This window comes from Dermochelys coriacea, chromosome 4, assembly GCF_009764565.3.
Source record: "Dermochelys coriacea isolate rDerCor1 chromosome 4, rDerCor1.pri.v4, whole genome shotgun sequence".
Classification (NCBI taxonomy): domain Eukaryota; kingdom Metazoa; phylum Chordata; order Testudines; family Dermochelyidae; genus Dermochelys; species Dermochelys coriacea.
This window is the reverse complement of record NC_050071.1, coordinates 42,353,630-42,370,384: the sequence shown is the minus strand read 5'-3', so window position 1 is coordinate 42,370,384 and position 16,755 is coordinate 42,353,630. Positions and strand designations below refer to the sequence as shown.

At 45.3% G+C, this 16,755-nt stretch overlaps 1 long non-coding RNA gene across 4 annotated transcripts in view; it reads right to left on the bottom strand.

The window, feature by feature from the left end:
* LOC119855183 overlaps positions 1 to 16,755 on the bottom strand; it is a 159,977-nt gene that overhangs the window by 26,913 nt on the left and 116,309 nt on the right. For 2 of the 4 annotated variants that reach the window (XR_006280747.1, XR_006280748.1), the window contains one exon: positions 14,228 to 15,847. This is a non-coding gene — a long non-coding RNA (uncharacterized LOC119855183). Of the gene's footprint in view, positions 1 to 12,057; positions 12,199 to 14,227; positions 15,848 to 16,755 lie in introns of those variants that run through there. The other 2 variants (XR_006280745.1, XR_006280746.1) reach the window with 2 other exon arrangements.

Here is a 16,755-nt window from a genome sequence, read left to right as displayed (position 1 = left end):
GCTCCCAAGCCTCCGCAGTAGCTGTTGCATACATCCTGAATTTCTCCAAAGCTCTGGACTCTCTGGTTTACTGTCTCCCTTTTTGAGGGTGACAGGACAGTATAAGTAACACACAAATTCTACAAAGGAATTTCTAAACATACACACACTTTACTCCTAGAAAGCCTCTAGAGATATACAAATCTATTGAAAAACAACAATTTCCTGTTTGCAAGACCCTGCTTCAGTCTCTTCACCCTCCTGAAGTCCTCTGTGTCTTAATCAGTGTCTTCCAGGTAGTCCAAGATTCTTTTGCTTTCCCTCTCCCCTTCTGCCCAGTCCCGTCTTCTGCTTCTGGTCTGTCTCTGCTTGAGCACATGCAGGAGCCAGGCATGCCAAACCCGTGCGGGGAGGGAGGAATGCAGAAATTGAGCTTGTTTTTGGCTTACTTGGCTTGTGAGCTGCTTGTTTGGCTTGTAGCTTGTTGCCTTTTTTTTTTTTTTTTTTTTTTGATCGGCTCCTAGCAAGCAGGGGCAAGGAGGGGCAGGCAGAGGCAAGGGGAGGGGGAGAGTCAGGGGTGCACAGCAGGCCCACTACAGTCACAGACTGCATGCCATGGAGGGGGGGAAATCTAGTCACATAGAACGTTGGGGTTCTTAGGGATTGGCTTTTTTTGAAATAGGTTTAGCTTGATTTTTGGCTTATTGTGAAAGTCGGGGTGCTTATTTACCATGTGAAAGTTGGCAACTCTGGCAGAAGTCCTCCTGCTAACAAGCACAGTTTTGGCTGAGTCCCAGTGTGAGATCACATGGCACACTCAGACAGCATTTATGTGCACAAATCCCTTTTTCACAAGGGTGGGAGTGGATCCGACAAAAGATATTAGCAAAGTAATTTGTCCTTGGCTGGTAGTCTCCATTATCCTGCTAGCAGAGGGTTATTTAATTGTTCATGGTCATTAATGTCTGTCCCATTCAGGGGAAGACACCCAGGTGCCAGCCCCCTGCCACTAATACCAGATGTATGAGGCAAGGATCCATCCAGGCAACCATAAGAGTATAAACATCCAGAGTTCATAAAAATCAAACTCATTATTACCAATTCTTGTGATTCCCCCCACCCCAAATTTTACATGGATTTGAGCAGAGGCATGCTTGAGGGAAAACCCCCTTTAATGGGAAGAATAGCCAATTAGGGCTGCTACAGCAGGCAGAACTCTCTCCTCCTCCCCTAAGGAGCTGACTTCCTTCTCAAAGGATGGGAGAGGGGAGGAGGGAGCAGAAAGAGCCCAGAAATTCAGGGTTGCTCTTCTCCCACCTTCCCATCCCCTCTCATGAGCAAGGGGGACAGCTCCTCCCCACTCTCCTCTCCCTCCCTGCAACACCCAGCCTGGGCAAAGGGATGAAGAGACCCTGCAGCTGTAGGAAGCACAGAATTCAGGCTCAGGGAACAGAACTGATGGGAGGTAAATGGGGAGACAGGGAAGAGTGGGGGCCAGGGTGACAAAGGCAGACCTGGTGTGGGGACAGAAGTGATGGGGACAGAATTAATTGCTGGGTAAGAGGATGAGTAGGTGATGGGGCGAGAGCTCCTGTAGCAGGTAAAAAAAAGAAAAAAAAAGCACATTTCCCAATCAATCAATTTGGGAGAGCTGATAACACTAATTGTCACACGTGCACGGAATGGGTAAGGAGAATTCAAAATAAAGAGCTAGACCAGAAACATGATTTTGGGGGTCTGCCTCATGATTTTTGAACCTTTGGGGTTGGCAATACTGCAAAATTCATACATTCACAGATTCCCACGTTATAAAAGATACTGCAATGTCTGTGTTCCCATGGGATCAGACCATTGGTCTGGTCCAATAGCTTGTCTCTGAATGGGGCCAATAAAAGAAATCCCCAAACACACACTTAGGGAATAACCTGTTTATACAGGAAGTTTCTTCCTAACCCAGGGGTGGCCAACCTGAGCCTGAGAAGGAGTCAGAATTTACCAATGAACGTTGCTAATGAGCCACAGTAATATGTCAGCAGCCCCCCCATCGCTACCCCCCCTCCAGCCCCCAGCACCTCTCGCCCCCCAACAGCCCTGCCAATCAGCACCTCCCCTTCCCTCCCCATGCCTTCTGCCCGCTGCAGTCAGCTGTCTTGCAGTGCACAGGAGGCTCTGGTGGGGACGGGGGAGGAGCGAGGGCATGGCAGGCTTGGGGGAAGGGGTGGAGTGGTGGCAGGACCTGGGGCAGAGCAGGGGGGTTGAGCAGTGAGCACCCCACAGCCCACTGGGAAGTTAGCATCTGTAGCTCCAGCCTTGGAGTTAGCGCCTATGCAAAGAGCCACATATTAACCTCTGAAGAGCCACATGCGACTCCGGAGCTGCAGGTTGGCCACCCCGTCCTAAACCCTATGAGTCAGTGGTTGGCTTATACCTCAATTGTGGTGCTTTATATGAGCTTTCCCCACCTCCCCCCATCTTACATCCTTTTACTGTGCATGTTTTCATTATCCATATACAAGTCTAATTCCTATTTAATTTTGTTAAGTTCTTGACCTCAGTGATATCTTGAGACAATGAGTTCCACTAGTTAACTATGAATTGTATCAAGAGCATTTCCTTTTATCAATTTTAAATTTGTTTCTCTTAGCATTTATTTTAAAATTCATTCCATCATCTAAAGTTTAAGCAGTGGAAAATATACAGAGAAAAATATAACTGGACATATAGTATACATTTTGGACTAGCCAGTTAAAATGTCTTACTACATTTTTAGCTATAGGATGTGTTCTTAATGTTAAGATATATTCTGAATTATATCTGGGAAAGTAATTAAAAAAAGGACTCTAAATTATATAAATAGTATTCAGTAACCAACAATTAAAACAAAAAAAAAAAACAACCCCAAACACCTCCCAGGATGAATTGATACATCTGCTAGGCCATTTTCAAGAAAAATGATACCACATTGCCAGAACGCGAACCACAGAATTGCCTTACAGATGATAATCCAGCGAGCATATGAATTTGAGAAACCTCATTTAGACTTTCTACAGTGAATCATCTTTTTTTATTTTTAGTTGGGGGTTGCAGAGAGGGTGAATCATCCTATTCTGAAATTATTTCCTGTTTCAGTACATTACAACTTCGTATTCTGTAACATCTTTCGAACACACTGTTGCTTGGTGTTTTAAGAATGAAATAATGCAATTGCAGAGTTAATCAATTCCAGCAACAAAAAGAGAAAAAAAACTAAAAAGTATAGGGAAGGGAGGACATTCTTCTGTCTGAGATGTTTTAGAAATAGAGACTCAATGAGACAGATATATAGAAAGGCCTTTCCTGAGATGCAGAAGAGAAAACTCTTGCACCAGAAATGGTGAGATTATGAAAGTGCCTGGAGACAGCCAATATTAGGTGAGCAGAGGTAACTGAAGAACAAAATATATGTAGGATTTTAAAAGCTAGGCAGGCAATTTTGAATTAGTTTCTCAAATGAATAGAGCTAGTGGAGATGTTTAAGCAAGTTGCGAGTAGTGTGGTCATGTTTCTTTTGCAGTAGCGTTCTACAGTGTACGAGAGCAGGAGTGGCCAACCTGTGGCTCCTTGCACAGGTGCTGACTCAGAGGCTGGAGCTACAGATGCTAACTTTCCAATGTGCTGTGGGGTGCTCACTGCTCAACCCCCCTGCTCTGCCCCAGGTCCTGCCACCACTCCACCCGAGCCTGCCATGCCCTCGCTCCTCCCCACCAGAGCCTCCTGCACACTGTGAAATAGCTGATTGCAGTGGGCAGAAGGCGTGGGGAGAGAGGGGGAGGAGCTGATTGGCAGGGCTGCCAGTGGGTGGGAGGCACTGGAGGCAGGTAGCAGATGGGGGGGCTGCTGACATATTACTGTGGCTCTTTGACAATGTTCATTGGTAAATGCTGGCTCCTTCTCAGGCTCAGGTTGGCCACTCCTGTACTAGAGTCTAAAAAGGTGAGAGTTGAAGGAGTAGAAGATGTGGATGAAGACTTCAAAAGAGGTGGAGCTGAGGCAGTGGTTAATATTATAGAGGTATTAATAGGCAGTTTTGGCCTATATGAAGGAAAATACAAATTCAGGGTTGGGGTAACAAAGTTTACAGAGAGTAGAGACCGACAGAAGGTCTAAGCTTTTAATATTATGTACTGTGGAGATAAGATGGACATGTAAGCCCTTGTAATCATGCTCATCACCCCTATCTCAATAGCTGGAGTACTCTAATGCAAAGCTTTAGAGACAAATGAATGTTGCTCACACTGCTTCATAAAGCTATAAATAGCATTTGAGGTACAAATGCCCCAAGAGGTAATGAAGCCATCAGCTCTAGTCAGGAACTTTACACAAGGTTTACTGAAAGTCAACCAGATTAAAAGTCCCCTTAAATTTTCAGAGATTATGCCTGAATTTAATTTATATCTATTTCTCTCTCTCTCTCTGATAATTTCTCTCACACTCGTCACCTTAGTATCTGTATACCTTACAGTATTTATATCATGAGGAAAAATAGTCACACACATATTATGGCCACAGGATGTATCAATACATCCACAAGATTGCTCAGATTTAACAGTTACATCAGCTTGAGAGAAAAATTCATGCAACTAGCAGTTTACCCTTCATTTTGTATAACAGCAAAAATCTAGCAATAAAAGTATACTTTGGAAGTTGGTTTGTTGTCTCCTAGGGTTGTCTGTGTGCTCACATCGGCCAAATCTCCTTCTCCAACAATGTATGATATAGGTGAGAAAACTGAGGTACAGAGAGATGAAAAGACTTGCCTTAGGTCACACAGTTGAGTCACTGTGAGATCCTGGAATGTAAACCAATAAGTAATGATCATAAATAGCATGCAAAAGATGACTACTAAAGCTTTTACAGGTTTTTTTTCAGATTCTCTTTATGATAGTTTACTCCTCTGCAATACAATCATTGCATGCTGAACGTACTCAGCGTAGTGCACAACATGAAGTGGACCAAGGAAGCACCACGTATTAAATATAAAAAAAATGTGTTGCTGCCTCCTATGTATGTCAACCGTGTGCCTACACAAGTAGGCGTAAACATAAGCAGCCTTCAATGAAAATTGTACTCTCACTGGCCACAAGCCACCCTCAAAGTTAATGAATGTAGGAATTAAGTGGGTCTTTGGAGGAAAAATAATATTCAGAAAATTGAGAGAGTTTAATAGGCAGAGATTTAACACCACTTGCCATTATCTCTGACAAAAGTCTGTCAGAAAATAAATTTCCCTACCCCAATTACAAGTATCCCCTACTCTTTTTCTGGACAACTATTATTTTTCTTTGTTGAAGAAGAACAGCTATTAGGTAAGTCACAATCCAGTTAGGCCCACTGATTGAAGAGGATCTGCTTCTTGTATATCTGGCTGCCACACATACACACACTAAGGCAGGATGGTCAGTGGATTACAGATATCCATATGTAATTCAGAATCCTCAAGTAGTGCAACTGCTAAGCTTAATTAGCTGTGTGATCCTATTACTATCACCCTTGTCTGCCCTGCTACTTCTCTCCTGTTGGTTACTCATTTATTATGTCTTGTCTTAAATTAGTCCGTAAGCTCCTCAGGAAGGAACTATAATACCAAGCACAATGGGGCCCTGATCCTGCATGAGATCCCTTGGTACTAATGCAATATATATAATAAACAATACTACATGCATTACATCGTTCTTGGCTTCATGGGTTAGGAGGAAACTTCACAATGCACTCACATTTTTATTTCTGAAAAAGCAGTTGGGTTTACCATTGCCTGTAAAATATTAAAAAAACAAAAACAAAAAATTAACTACTGTTTAAAAAAATGTTTGCTTTAAAATAATTTAGATTTATAAAACAAATTCAGCACTGTTCTAGGCACCTTTGACATATGTTAAAAGACAATTACAGACATCTGTAATACCAGTAAGTAATCCCAATCATCTCCCCAAAGCTATAAAATAATCATCTGATGGGAAACCTTCCACACTTGCAAAAGCCTCCTCACTATACCCCAAAATATCAACTCTGCCATGCCTCTCCCTCCCCGCAAAAAAGATTACTAGTTTCCCTTTTTTTTAAAAGGCATATTCTGTTTTTGAGACAGACTGGATTTTGAATTTGAAGACCTCAGCATGTTTGAGTTTTTCAGCAGAATGAGAAGCTCTTTGTTTTAATTTACTTCCTACTATATCCTCTTGGTTCTGGCATTTCACTGAACGAAGGCTATACGCCTTCACAAATTTCCATTTACGCGGAATTCTAGCAGTTTAATCAAAGTGAAACATAAGGTACTGTTATGGTCCTTGTACCTTAAGATTTCCTTACTGATAACCCACAAACAGTTCGTTAACCCATTGCATCATTCAGAAGAATAAACAACCTGGGCTCGGCACACAGGAAGTTAGACAAAAAGGAAATAGAAAATATTAGTTTTAAAATATACACATATATATTTTGACCTACGCACAGTTCAAACTGACATTTCTTCATAGAGAAGACTGTCCCTTGTAAGAAGCTTAGATTCTTTGAGGAGAAAAATATTACTATTTTTTTAAAATTGTGAACATTTTAATATAAAACATTTTTGCTATGTTTGAATACTGTGGAGACCAAAAATGTAACTGACAGAAAAGACAGTAAGACAGTCTTAACTATGGATTGCTGGCATCTTCCAAAATAGAGAGAGGAGGAAGAGAGAGAGAGAGAGACACACACACACACGGCCTATTGTCCTTACTCCTACAAGTAGCATCTTTCACGCAGCATTTTTCTGAGCCTTCTTTTGGCTTAACAATGAACTTCTTATTTATTTGTACTACATTACAGCCTAGGAGCCCTAATCATGGACCATTGTGCTAGGCACTGTACAAACATAGAACAAAAAGATGGTCCCTTCCCCAAGGAGTTTATCAGTATCAATATAGATGACAGACAGATATTGACAGAAGGGAGTACAAGTGAACAATGAGACAACACTGGTCAGCAGCCGCAGCAGTGATCTCAGCACACTAGCTGCCTAACTGCTCTCAAGTTTTATGTAGGCATAATGGCAAAGGAAGGCTATGAAGGTGGATAATGAGGTAGCTCTCTGGGAGTTTACAGGGAGTGCCTCCCAAGTGTGGGGGGGGCTGCATGAGAGAAAGGTGTTTGTTTGAAAATTTAACAAATGAGCGATGGAGGCTGGCATCATAGGTCTATCGGAGGGGAGCACAGACAGCTTGATAAAGAATGACAGATAATGGAGGAGAGGGGGTTGGCTGCAAATGACCTTGATAGTGAAGACAAAAAGCTTATGTTTAATGCAACAGAGAAGGGGAAGCCGGAGGAGGGATTCAAAGAGAGGGGTGATATTGTCAAAGTGAAGGGCTAGGAAATGATCTTTGCAGGGGCATTCTGAATGGATGAGTGAGGCACAACTATATTTGTCAAAGCCAGAGAAAAAGATATTGCAGTAATCGAGATGTAAGATTGCAAGAGGGTGGACAAGAGTTTTAGCTGTGTGGATGGATAACAAAGGCCATATCTTAGAGATGTTATGCAGAAAGATTCAGGAAGATTTAGACATAGCCCGGATGTGAGGATTAGAGAGCAGTCTGAGTAGAAGATGACACCAAGGTTACAGGCATGAGTAACAGGCAGGATGTTGCTGTTGTCTACAGTGATTGAGGAAAAAATAAGTAGGTGGGAGGAGTACTTGGAAGGGAAGATTAGGAGCTCTGTTTTAGCCATGTTTAGCTTCAGCTGATGGCTGGAAACCCATAAGGAAATGTCAGAAACAGGCCGAGATTTTAGTTTGGCCAGAAAGAGCAAGGTGTGAAATAGCGAGGTAGATCTGTTAGTCATCAGCATAGAGATGGTAGTTGCATATGTGTTTGCAGATGAGATTACCTAGATTTAAGGTGGAGAGAGAGAGAGAGAGAGAGAGAGAGAGAGAGAGCGCAAGAACCAAGACAGAGCCCTATGGAACTCCTACAGAAAGCTGGAGAATGGATGTAGATCCTCCTCCAAAAAACACACTAAGAGGCAATTAGAGAAGTAAGAAGCAAATCAGGAGATGACAGAGAAGTCAAGGGAGTACCAGATGCTATGGTTGACATATATATCATTATATAAATGATCAGCACATCTGATTGTTAGACATTCCATTCGTCTGGGAGGTTATTTTGCTTTAGTACTGCTGTTAAGAATTTGGTAGTTTGATGAAGTTGGGGATACCTTTAGCTATCTGTTGAAGATAGAAGTGAAAGCCTGATGAAGCATTGTAGCGTGTTGTTAGCAACATGAGTATGGTAAGGAATGCATATGCCTGTCCTCTTAATGTCTCCTTTCCATGCTTCTAAGTTCCCAGGTGGATGGAGTGTGTCCTGCTGCAACCTTACTGTCACCAAATGTAATTTTCGTCAAGGAAAAGATGAGCATCTACTTGGGAATCAAAGGGAGAAACTAAAAAGAAAAGGAGTACTTGTGGCACCTTAGAGACTAACAAATTTATTAGAGCATAAGCTTTCGTGAGCTACAGCTCACTTCATCAGATGCATTTGGTGGAAAAAACAGAGGAGAGATTTATATACACACACACAGAGAACATGAAACAATGGGTTTATCATACACACTGTAAGGAGAGTGATCACTTAAGATAAGCCATCACCAGCAGCGGGGGGGGGGGGGGGGGAGGAGCTGCTGATGCTGCTCCTATGTCAACCCTCCTGAAGAGGATACATGTCCAAGATGCACCTCAGCAAATTCTTTGTCTGTTAAAATGTACTCCCCTCCTGCCCCTCCCCCCCCATGAAAGTAAGTACACCAAGAGCAACCATCCATGTTCAGCAGTAATGATGTAAGCAGTCAGCGGGTGGGAACGTCTGTGAAGGAGTCTGAAACACTCCATGGCATTTCATGGATTTCCACAAATTGGAAATAGCCAGGAGTAGCTGCAGGGTGAGCATACCTGCATTACACCAGCAGGTCTGCCTATAGTTCTCCTCCTTCCCTGCCAGTGCAAAGCATACCCCTCACCTTCAAACCCACCAATATGGGACACCTGTATGTCTGACAGATACCATTTGGATTGAACCTATGACCTCCACAACTATAAACCATGAGTCTTTACAGACTGTGCTAAAAAGAACTGAGCATGCAAGCTGAGAGTTATCACAGCCTCATACTCTCTGTGGATGTGGCACAGAGGGGACACCACACACACATTAGCCATTGGGTTACTCAGGCAAAAGGTGTGGCAAGTGACTTAAACAATAGTTTACAGATTAAAGCAGGTTCTATGCTTAAAATCCTAGGATAAAGTGGGCTTTTTTCCCCTCACTGTGTGAATCATGTACAACCATGTTATTTACCCCACACATTAACCAGGAACAGTTTAAAATCCCAGAGTCTTCAGGTCCCTAGCTCAGGCCCTTACCACTTGAATTACAGAAGTAATCACTATGTCCTTTCTAAACCAGCCATTAGGGAAGGACTTGGCACATACTTTCCCAGTGGACTACATAACTACAGTAACTCCTTGCTTAACATTGTAGTTATGTTCCTGAAAAATGTGACTTTAAATGAAACAATGTTAAGCGAATCCAATTTTGTGTACACACACACACACACACACACTATAAGTTTTATACAAACAATTTCATACTAGTACACAGCGATGATGATTGTGAAGCTTGGTTGAGGTGGTGAAGTCAGAGGGTGGGATATTTCCCATGGAATGCCTTACTGCTAAATGATGAACTAGCACTCGGCTGAGCCCTCAAGAGTTAACACATTGTTGTTAATGTAGCCTCACACTCTACAAGGCAGCACGAATGGAGGAAGGAGAGACAGCATGGCACACAGAGACACATACCCTGTGTGTGGGGACAAGAGAGAGAGATGCACATTGCCCCTTTAAGTACGCTGACCCCACTCTAAGTACACTGTCTTTAAAAAGATCAGAAAGTTGAGATAGCAGCTGCGGCCAGCAAGCTCTCTCCATCTTGAGCCCTGTCCTATCCCCACCCCGCTCTATATGGAGAAGGAGTAAGTGGGGGGCAGCAATAGGGGGCAGGGGGACACCCTGACATTAGCCCCCTTCTTCTCTCCTCCCCCTCCCAGCAAGCAGGAGGCTCCTAGGAGCAGCTCCAGGACAGTGAGGGGAGGGACAGCTGAACTGCCGGTAACTGATAGCTTGCTGGGCGGCTGCTGCACAGGGAACTTAGGGGAGCGGGGAGCTGATAGGGGGGCTGCCGGTCCACCCTGGTTCCAAGACCCCACCAGCTAGCTGCAACGGGCTTCTCTTCCTGCAAGCAGTGGACAAAGCAGCCGACTGCCAAACGACATTAAAAGGGAGCACTGCACAACTTTAAATGAGCATGTTCCTTAATTGATCAGCAACCTAACAACGAAACAACGTTAACCGGGACAACTTTAAGTGAGGAGTTACTGTAGTTATTAGTCAGCAGAAGACTATTGTGATCAGGAATCCTGGATCCCATCCTTGGAAAGGAGTGTGGTGTATTGTGGTTAGAGATTGGATTATCCAAACTGGTTTAGTCACTCTCAGAGGCAGTGTGGTGCGTTGAATAAGCTTGGGATTCACCATGTTTAGAAACCTGACTTCTGAACTAGCAGTGACATTGCATAAGGCCTATGCTCGCTTATTTAAAAAAAAAATGGAGGTGGGGGGAAGACATTCAGACATTCTTCCTTTACTGATTTTCAGGTTGGCATTTATGTCTGTAGTTGATGAGCATAGGGTATTGCCCAGAAATTTGAACTTCTGGTCTCCTCTTTCACAGTTCAGGGAACTTACCCATAGACTACTGGGGCATTTGATTAGTCTGTGTCTATACAAGGACACCAGGAAAGTTCAGCTGATTTTTCTTAAATGTGTGATGTTAATGCATGTAAATTAGAACATTATTAACCCCATTGTGGAAACTCTCACTGTGGCCTGGTCCATACATAAAACATACTGGCATAGCTATGTCAGTCAGGGGTGTGAAACCTACCCACCCCCATCCCCAGTGGCATAGCTATCCTGACAGAACTCCCACTGCAGATACAGCTATGCCAACAGAAGAGTGCTTCTGTCACCATAGCTAATTCCATTCAGGGAAGTAGTGTTCCTACACCTGCAGAAAAACTCCTTCTGTCAGCATATACTGCATCTAGAGTAGGGGGCTCTGGTGACATGGCCTGTGTCTATACTACAACCTTTGGTCGATCTAAGTTAGGCCAGCATAAAGTTGCTGCAGTTAGTACATCACTCATGCAGAGGTATATATTTGGCTTCTTGCATTGGCTATGCTTGTATTCATCACGAGTGCTTGTGTCCATGCACAGTGTGGTGCAACTCACCACTGGCAGGGCACTGTATTTTGGGAAATTCTGGCAATGCACAATGGGAAAAAACGAGCCATGCAGGGGAACCTGGCACAAGGGATCAAGTTCCTGTCATGCAACTTTTCCCATTTACAGTGCCATTTATATGCCATAATTTTCACCCCTTTTTTAAAAAAAGCCCACAAACCTACACAGCACTTTTTGCTGTCTGTCATCTGTGACAGAAGCATGGAGCCCATGCAGCTCTGCACTATTGTCATGAACGTTGCAAACACAGGACGCATGATACACCAGTATTTACAGAGCTACAAGAAGAATCACAGAAATGGGGGACATGACACTTTCATGGAGGACTGATTGCTGTGGGACATAGTGGAAGCACTTCAAGGTTGTGGGTAGCATTCACAGAGCAGCTATAAATGGTGGAGTACTGCTCCCGGGCTTAAGAAACAAGTGCAGACTGGTGGGATTGCATCATAATATAGATTTGGGATAATGAGCAGTGTCTGCAGAACTTTCAGATATGTAAGGCCACGTTCCTGGATCTGAGTGCTGAGCTCATCCCAGCCCTCCAACACGGGGACATCGAGATGAGAGCTCTGCGGCCAGTTGAGAAGCGAGTGGTGATGGCACTCTGGAAGCTTGCAACATCAGCCTGCTACAAGTCAGTGGGAAATCATTTTGGAGCTAGAAAATTAACAATGTGGGTTCAGTGGAGTTACTCACCTCACATGAGTGCCCCTGCCAGCCAGGCATGGCTGCACCTGCACTCTCTCAACCTTGTTCTGCTTGCGGTGACCCCTGTTGATGGTTAAACTTCTCGAGCAGGTTTTCAGTGACTTGGCCCTCTGCTGAGTCACACACAGGCTGTAGGTGTACAAACAAACAGACTCATTCCAGTATGCAAGTCCAACAGGGCCTCTCACACTGCCCTTTGCAACGTCTTGGTCCATGTCGCTGTCTCTGGGTTTGGTTCTCAATCAGTCTAACAGGGCCTATTAGATTCGCCTCAGCCCCTCCTGAGCTAGCTTCCAACAGTACCTGTTCTGTTATGAAGCAGTGTCCCAGGACCCCTACCTGATGACTCTTCACTCCATAGTGAGCCTTCCTGGTACCAGCTCTCCAGCTGAGTCACTAGTTCAGATCAATCCCCTCCCAGCTCAATTAAACACTGACCCTCTTCAGGGTCTTCTGTCCCCTTCTCTGGACTTAGGCCACTCCACCTGTATGTGTGTGCGTGGGGGGGGTGCACCCCACTACTCCAGGTCCCAACTCAGGGACCCTATAAGTAGCAGCCAGTGGCTGCTTCCCTTTAATTACCTGCTGCTTTGTTTTCCTTGGGCACTTCCCCTCTTAGTCCCAGCACCTTCAGCTTCACCCTTATATCAGAGCTGAAGTCTTGCTTAAGATCCAGTCATCAGCCAGGAACACCATCATTACTCCCCTAGCTCCAGCCAGCTCCTTTTAGATGAGCCTGTTGGGCTCTGATTGGCTGCTTCCCTGCAGCTTCTCTATGCAGTCTGGAGGGCCCACCTCTACTACTCTTTCCTGGGGTGGAGTGTGGTAGGACCACAAGGCCTCCAGGAGGGGGCCTCAAAGGTTCTGATACACCCCATCACAGGGGGCTGTTGTCATGCAAGTGTGCAGGGCCATTGATCATCTCCTGCTGCACAGGAACGTGACTCTCGGTAATATGCAGAACATAGTGGATGGATTTGATGCAATGGGGTTCCTGAACTGTTGTGGGGCAATAGACAGCACACATATCCCTATTTTGGTATCAACCCACCTTGCAACAGAACACATCACCTGAAAGGGCTACTGTTCTATGGTTATGCAAGCATTGGTTAATCACCAGGGATCCTTCACTGACATCAGTGTTGGGATGGTGCATAATGCTCACATCTTTTAGAATACAGGAGTGTTCAGAAACCTGCAACATTCTTTCCCTACTGGTAGATTGCCAATAGTGATATTGAAATACTAACAGTGAGCCTGGGGGACCCAGCCTTTAACAGTCATCGACAGTGTTGTGATGGACTGTGCTCTATCTGGCCCTTCAGCTTTGAAGCCTGTTAGGCATGGTCAGCCGGTGACCCAGCCACTGGGGGAGACTAGTCTCCGCCCCTCCCATTGGGCCCACGACCCTGCCCCTCCCCTCCCTTTCTGCCCCTTCCCCCGCAGAAGCCAAGAGCACTCCCACAGTGGCCCCTGATCCCAGTACTGGGCAGCCGGAGGGTGGGGGGGGGCGCGAGGCCCCAGCTCTAGGCAGCAATACCCTGTGCTCTAGGCAGCAGGGCGCCACAGCCAGCTCCGGTGCTCTGGGCAGTGTGGGCAGCCCTGGTGCTCCGGTCGGCTGGGTGGCACGGCTAGGCCCAATGCACTGGGTGGCAGTACCCGCAGCCCCACTGCTCCGGGTAGCTGGGCTGTCCCCAATTCCAGTGCTCTGGGCAGCACAGCCACAGGGCCAGCTGCCCCAAGTCCCTGCAAGAGGCAGGCCAGCCAGGGTGCTGGGAACCACAGGAGGGGGCCTGGACTTTGGGCAGAGCGTGGGCAGGGTGACACTAGGCTGCTTGGGGAGGTACAGCCCCTTCCTACGATACCCGCTGCCCATGCTGTTAGGAATTGTGTGGTGTATGCTGTATATTTAGCACTGTCTGTTAATGCACCCATAACATTTTTGGTGTTTGCTGTACATTTATAATTATTACATAGTGTTTGTCACTGATCCTCTGAGGTCTGCCATCCGGTACATTAGCAAGTAGTGGGTGCTTTCAGAACTGCTAAGCATTATGCAGCATACTTGCTGAAGTAATACATATTACTTCATTTCCAAAACAGAGTTGTATTGCCTACCAAAACCAATGCAAAAAACTATGTGCAATTGAAAAACAAATACATTAACTACTTCAGAAGTTTTTATTGTAACAGCACTTAACAAGTGGAAAGGACATTTCTGTCCATTTTGGCTACATATATAGCAACTGTGGCTTTCATAGGTCAATGTATGTGAAACTGTAATTGTCCTGACCGGAGCCCCCTGTGGAGTGGTAAGGATGCTACCCCCGATACCACCTGAAATGTTGGAGGGCATAGGGAGGTGCTAAAATGGAGTTCTCCATTGACTGCAAAGGGAAGTGAGCCTGTGATTGTTAGACCTGCATTTCAGCAAGAGTCTGCAGCATCTGTGTTTGCTGCCACAGAAGTCCCATTATGTCCAGGTGCATCTCCTTCTTTTTCTGCTGGGAATCCTGGTCCTTTTACCTGTCCAAACTTTTTCACCATAATGCCTGAAATATTAACCCTCCACGCTCTGTTCACAATCTGATGCAACACTGGCTTACAGGATTTCACCGAGCATCTCCTCCCGTGTCCTCTTCTTTCTCCTCCTTATCATGGTCAGGCATTCCCCAGGTGCAGAGAGGGGACGCTCAAGACCACAACAGCTACAGGTAAAACACACAGAGGTATCATTTATATTTAAAACTGAAGGTGAAATTTAAGTTTTAGAACTCCCTTTCCTTGCATCCCTAAAGTTTTAAACAAAGACATGCCAATTGGCATTTCAGCTTTGGAGCGCCTCTGTACAGCACTGCTCTCCAGTGCCAGCCATGGGTATAGCCCAGCAGGGGCATGTGCGTGTGTGTGTGGGCAGGGGTGGGGAGTGAGGATGGGGGTGGAATGAGGTGGGAATTGTTCAGCCGGATGAAACAATAAAATTTCAGCCCCTATTTCCATGTGTACAAGTGCAGGGCACTGGCACTGAGTACTGGCACGGTTTTCCACAGGTGGAGATTTTAGCTGATATCTTGCTGATGGTAACAAAGGCACAGAGAGCATAGCTGCTGCAGGCATCCCAAAGCTACTCAGGCCCATATGCTGCCAGTCTGTTTACTGCTGAAGTCATCATAGACTGGGGTGGGAAAGTGTCCTATTGGGGAGGAAGTATTAACGCTGATACCCCTCGAAACCTTCCAGAGAGGATTGCAGAGTACCTCCATGAAAGTTTAACCAAGATCTCTCAGGAGGATTCAAGGGACATCCCTATGTATATAAACAAACTGCTCTGCATGGACTCCACACATCTATCCTTATTGGGGAATGAAAATCAGACAGTTCTATCTCTGTTTGTTGTACCATTACTTCTAGTACGAGTAAAACAATGAAAAGTCAATACTAATGTCCTGCAAAGCTGGGGTTGAGCGCCATCAGTACATTTAAACACTAATGGAAAATGCATTCAAACCGTTACCCGAGATTCCTTCCTCTACATCAGGCTTGCATGTGCATGGCTGCCTGGACTGGCTAGACTGCTGCAGAGCCTTGAACAGGTCCTGAATTGCAGCATAGCTGGATCCCTCTCCTTCCCCTGTGTTGCATGTGCTCCACTGTCCTCCTTGCAGTTCATGGCAGGGGTCTAAGTCTTGAACTCGTTGGGGATATCCATGGTAGTCTGTGGATTGCTGGGGGGCTCTCTTCCAAGAATGGCATGCAGCTCATTGTAAAAGTGGTAGGTCTGCAGATTGGCACCAGATTGACTGTTGGCCTCCCTGGCCTTCTGGTATGCCTGCCACACTTCCTTTGCTTTCACGCATCACTGCTGTTGATCCCTGTTGTACCCTTTCACCTGCATTGCTGGTGCAATCTGCTCATAGCTGTCCACTTCTCTGTGACTGCTCCCTAGCTGTGCCTACACAGCCTCTTCTCCCCACTGGCCCAGGAGAACCAGTATTTCCTGTCTACTCCAGGCAGGAGCACATCTGGATGCTTAGTGTCCTTGCCAAGATGGGCAATCCGGAAAAGGCTTTTCAAATACAACTGTGGGGTTTTTTTGTTTGTTTGTTTGTTTGTTTTTTTTTAAAAGGGGTGGGATGGCTTCCAGTCTCTGACTACTGGCCATTGGAGTTAACAGTTGTGACCAGAGCGGTGAGTGTTGGGCATTGTGGGACAGCAGCTGGAGGACTGTTAAGATTGACATAGGTCATGCAGTGCCAATACTTGCATAGCTCAATGCCGCTTGGGGAGGTGGTGTTACTGCCTTGCTGTAACGGAGTGCTTACATTGATGGGAGACAATTTGAGTGTAGACACATGCACAACTAGATTGATGCAAGGTGACTTATGTTGACCTAACTTTGTAGTTTCAGAGTAGCAGCCGTGTTAGTCTGTATTCGCAAAAAGAAAAGGAGTACTTGTGGCACCTTAGAGACTAACAAATGTATTAGAGCATAAGCTTTCGTGAGCTACAGCTCACTTCATCGGATGCATCCGATGAAGTGAGCTGTAGCTCACGAAAGCTTATGCTCTAATAAATTTGTTAGTCTCTAAGGTGCCACAAGTAACTTTGTAGTGTAGACCAGGCCTTAGTCTCAGGAGTAAAGTGGTTTTAGTTGGCTATAGCTTGAGGGTTAAGCTAAAGCAAACT